We start from the raw sequence: 5,700 nt of genomic DNA, 5'->3' as shown, positions 1-5,700 counted from the left end.
ATTAAAAATATGTCTTTATATTTAATTAATAAAGAACTATTTTGACACTTTTTAACTACTTGTTTTTCTGATTTATGAAAAATATAATCCACAAAGTTTGTTATGAAAACTTTTTATTTTGTGGAATATTCACAATTAGTCTGCAAGGTTGGTTTTTGTTTTATTTTTGTTTTTTAAATATGCAGACTTGCACCTTTGGTAATTTTCTTTTTCTTAATAATTTTATTGGGGGGTTCTTACAGCTCTTATCACAATCCATCCATCCATCTATTTGTGTCAAGCACTTCTGTACATATGTTACCTTCATTTTCAAAATATTTTCTTTCTACTTGAGCCCTTGGTATCAGCTCCTCATTTTTTCCCTCCCTCCCCTACTCTCCCTTCCTCATGCACCCTTGATAAATTATAAATTATTGTTGTTTTCATAACTTTCATCGTCTGCTGTCTCCTTTCACCCACTTTTCTGTTGTTTGTCCTTCTGGGGATGGGTGGCGGGTGTTATATGTCTATCATTTTGATCAGTTTCCCTTTTCTCGAAACCCTTTGGTCATTTTCTGTTTTATTTCAATTTTTTTTTATTGAACTATGAAAAGAGAAATAGATTTCTTTAAAAAAAACCTGGGAAAACCTCATCTAAATAATATTACTTCATGATGAAAATTGAGCACTTCAGATTAAATTTGGTCACAACTGGCTACTGACCAGGTATTTTCACCTTTTGAATATCTATAAAAAGATATATGCTGAAGAGTATTTTAAACAAAGAAGAAGGCTCATCAAAGGCATTATATTTAGATTACAACAAAACCACACAGCTATAAAAACTGAAATATTTAATTTCTGATTTCTATAAAAGACCAACTCTCTACATAAAGGAAAAGCAGTAGCAGCAAACAATGAGGAGAAAATCGAGAAGAAAAGCAGAGTTCAGCAGATCAGGACTAGTAATGTCAGTGATTTGAATGTGCACAGTGCTCTCTTTAGCTCTCTTTAGCTCTCTTCTCATCCTGGACTCTCCCACCCTTCAGGCATCCATACCAACAGCACCTGCTCAGAAGGGCCTCCTGGATTATCCGATCTACAGTTGGCCTCCGTTATTCTCTATCGCATCCTGTAAAGGAATGCTTCCTTTGCAGCACTTACTACCATCTGTCTAGCTTATTTCTTCATTGTGTTACAGGGTACAAGAGACACTCCAAATCTCAAAAATAATTTAAGAAGAGCATTTATTAAGTCTTAAACAAGGCAAGGACAAAGACATCATTCATTAGCACAAGGTCCCAGTGGCATCCAAGGATTCATAGCCACACAGCCACTTAGATAGGATCTGGAGAATAAAGGAAACTCACGAAATCATGACTGGTGGCAGATCAAACATCACAGTTCCAGGCGGGACTAGAGAAATGAGAATGGAACCATAATTGGGACATAAACTATGTTAGGTCAGGTGTGGGGAACTTTTCATCTGCCGTGGGCCATTTGATTATAACAGTTTGTGGGTCATACTGATCAAACATTCACCTAGCTCCTCCTTCCTTCTCAATGTTAGTGAGTTTGTCTTGTTCCTTGATGTGAACAAGGACATACTGCATGGTTTAAAATCAGGAACGGCGTGCATCAGGGTTGTATCTTCTTACCATACTTGTTCAATCTGTATGCTGAGCTAATATTCAGAGAAAATGGATTATATGAAGAAGAATATGGCATCAGGATTGGAGGAAGATTTAATAATAACCTGCAATACGCACATGATACAACCTTGCTTGCTGACAGTGAAGAGGACTTGAAGTACTTGCTGATGAAGAACAAAGGTAGCAACCTTCAGTATGGATTATAATTCTATATAAAACCAAAATCTTCACAACTGGACCAATAAGTGGAAAAAAGATTGAAGTGATCAAGAATTTTGCCTTGCTTAGATCCACAATCAATGCTCATAGAAGTAGCAGTCAAGAGATCAAATGATGCATTGCGTTAGGTAAATGTGCTACATGAGACCTCTTTAAAGTGTTAAAAAGAAAAGGTGTTACTTTGAGGATTAAGGTACACCTGATCCAAGCCATGGTATTTTCCATTGCCTTATATGCATGTGATAGTTGGACATTTGATAAGAAAGACCCCAGAAGAATCCATGCATTTGAATTGTGCTGGAGAAAAATATTGAAAGTACCATGGCCTTCTAAAGGACAAACCAGTTTCTCTTGGAAGAAGTTAGGCTGCAGTGCTCCTAAGAGGTTAGCTATGTTGTCAGGAGAGACCAGTCCCTGGAGAAGGAATCATGCATAGTAGAGGGGCAGCAAAGAAAGAGGCGGACCCCAAAGGAGTTGCATGGACAGTTCTGCAACAGTGGGCTCAGACAGGAATAATTGTGAGGATGGCCCAGTGCCAGGCAGTGCTTCCTTCTGTTGTGTATGAGGGTGGAACAGATTCAATGGCACCTAATGACATAACAGTCATCCTGTGGCCTCAGTGCTGAGCATGGTGGCAGACACACTTAGAGCATACAGTATGTGTTGTGTAGAAGAATCAATACCTTTAGGTAGTAGACTACCAGGAACAGAACTTGTAAAGAATTTGTTCTTTTGGTTGCAGGAAACCATTTATGTAGACCTATAGTGTCACTGTGAGTCAATATAGACTCAATGGCCATAGGTTTGATTTGGGTTTCAGTAGCTCTAAAAGGCCTTGGCTATGATAATACATGTACCATGTTGCCAGAGGGTCAATGGCAATTGTTACTGTTTACAGAAAGAAAGTTGTGGTGGTTACATAATTTCATGTAGGTCCCAGTGCTCCAAGATGCGAGTGCAACAGGCCGGCATGGAGTAGGGAACTAGTGGAGAGGCCTGAGGGGCCGGCCCCAATCCCAACTATGTGGACACCTGCCCCTCCCCCTCTGAATTTACTTCAGAGGACAGCACAATCTGTAGTTCCGGGAGAGGGACATGTCTGATCAGAGCACGCGGGAGCAAGTGAAGGGGGAGGAAGAAAGAGTGGAGCACATCCTGGCCCACCAAGCCTTGAGGACGATATTCCTGCTCAGAGCAGCCAATCCACAGAGAAGACCATATGGCAGGCCCCACTATGAGACACAACGTCCCTCACCGACCCATAGTCCTACAGGGGACAACACTGGAGACAAAGTATGGGAATTGTGCCCGTTCTTACCCCACCACACAGGCAAAACACTAAGGGCGTGCAACAGAACAGAAAGGAGAGCAGACCAAGGAAGTCCCGAGGGAGTACCAAAAATAGACCTTAGGGCCAGGGCGTAGCACCCCATCAGACTCCAAAACACTATTAAAGGTCAACAAACAGACCTTGAGCTATTTTTAGGCTTTTCTTTTTGTGTGTGTCATTTTAAAACTTTTGTTTTGATTTATTGCTTTGTTTTGCTCTGTCTTGTTTTTGTGTATATTATTATCTCTATAGGCTGTATAAACAATCCGGAGGAGAAAACAATGGGACCAATGTTTTCGGGGGGACATGGGAGAGGGGGAGGTGGGGAAAAGAAGTAGTGTTAACAAACCCAGAGACGAGGGAACAATAAGTGATCCAAAATCAGTGGCAAGGTAAGAGGTCTGGTAGGGCTTGATCAAGGACAATGTAACCGAAAGGAATTACTGAGACCCAAATGAAGGCTGAGCATGATAGTGGGACAAGGGGCAAATAAAAGGAAATAGAGGAAAGAACTAGTAAGCAAAAGGTATTTATAGAGGTCTAAATCCAGGCATGAACATATGTATGTGTATATATATGATGGGGAAATAGATCTATGTGCATATGTTTATAGGTTTAGTATTAAGGTAGCAGATGGACATTGGGTTTCCACTCAAGTACTCTTTCAGTGCAAGAACACTTTGTTCTATTAAATTGGCATTCTATGATGCTCACCTTCCTGACACATTGCTGAAGACAAATGGGTGCATAAGCAAATGTGAAGAAAGCTGATGGTGCTGGGCTATCAAAAGATATATCATCTGGGGTCTTAAAAGGCTTGAAGATAAACAAGCAGCCATCTAGCTGAGAAGCAACAAAGCCCACATGGAAGAAGCACACCAGCCTGTGTGATAACGAGGTGTCGAAAGGATCAAGTATCAGGTATCAAAGAATCTTTAAAAATATCATTGTGAAAGAGGAGGAGTGGGGACCCAAAGCCCATCTGTAGGCAACTGGACATCCCCCTACAGAAGGGTCACAGGGAGGAGAAGAGCTAGTCAGGATGCAGTGTAGCACAGATGAAATATACAACTTTCCTCTAACTCTTAAATGCTTCCTCCCTACCTACTATCATGATCCCAATTCTACCTTACAAATCTGGCTAGACTAAAGGAGGTACACTGGTACAGATAGGAATTTGAACATGGAATCTAGAACAAATGATCTCTTCAGGACCAGTGGTGAGAGTGGCGATACTAGAAGGGTGGAGGGAAGGTGGTATAAAAAGAGGGAAGCGATTACAAGGACCTATATATAACCTCCTCCCTGGGAAATGGACAATAGAAAAGTGGGTGAAAGGAGGCGTCGGACAGTGTAAGACATGATAAAATAATAATTTATAAATTACCAAGGGTTCATGAGGGCGGGGTACCGGGGAGGGAGGTGGAAAATGAGGAGCTGATACCATGGGCTCATGTAGAAAGCAAATGTTTTGAGAATGATGATGGCAACAAATGTACAAATATGTTTGACACAATGGATTGTGATAAGTTGTACAAGCCCCCAATAAAATGATTTTAAAAAAATAGTCAATAAACCAAACTTGTGGGGGGGAGTGCTATCATTCAGTATATTAATTAGAGTGAAAATGTACTTGGATACATATATTTTAATTGCTTTTTAAGGTATGGGTATTAACAATATCAATATTTCCTTAATTGAATCTTACATTGGTTATAAACCAAGAATGACGATGGAAAATCTGATGAATGAGAAGTTAACCCACAGTATCTTTGTGAGTAGCCTAGGAGTTGGTTTGAGATTGATAGTTGGTTTTTTTTAACCCACCCGCCCAAGATTGATAGTTATAATTTACTATGATCTCTTTCAACTAACATGATCTCACAGCTGCCCTTACTTGTTTTGAGAAACTGTAGGTAGGAAAGTAAGGATGGTAGGAAGATGGGAAAGAGGGAATCCTGGAGGTGTAGTGATTATGTGTTGCTAACTGAAAGGTCAGCAACTCTAAACCACTAGCCACCCTGAGGGAGAAAGATGAGGCTTAGAGTTAGTCTGGGACCCCACGTGGCCAGTTCTACGCTGTCTTCTGGGGTTGCTATTGGTTGGGATAACTCCATGGCAGTAAGTTGTGTTGAGAGGTAGGCCCCTTGGGGCCAGTGATTCTAAACCCAAATGCGAAGTCAGAGGTGGCTCTGTGCTAAGCCCACACCCACCCCAGCACCCCCCACCCCCATTCTGAGCTCCAATCTCAAACTCACTAACTTCTAGTTGAATCCACTATTCCTAGCAATCCTATAGGGTAGCGTAGAATCGCCCATGTGGGTTTCTAAGATGGAATGTAAGTTTTTACAGTAGCAGAGAGCCTCATCTTTCTCCCACAGAAAGGCTGGTGTTTTCGAATTACTGACCTAGCGGTTAGCAGCTCAAGAGCAACCCAATGATCTAGGCAGGTCTATCTACAAGGAAAAGAGGCCCTTCCAGGTATCGTGGCAAAAAAACAACAACCCCACAAACAACCCA

This window comes from Tenrec ecaudatus, chromosome 2 (genome assembly GCF_050624435.1).
Source record: "Tenrec ecaudatus isolate mTenEca1 chromosome 2, mTenEca1.hap1, whole genome shotgun sequence".
In the NCBI taxonomy this organism is placed as follows: domain Eukaryota; kingdom Metazoa; phylum Chordata; class Mammalia; order Afrosoricida; family Tenrecidae; genus Tenrec; species Tenrec ecaudatus.
This window is presented reverse-complemented; position numbering follows the sequence as displayed.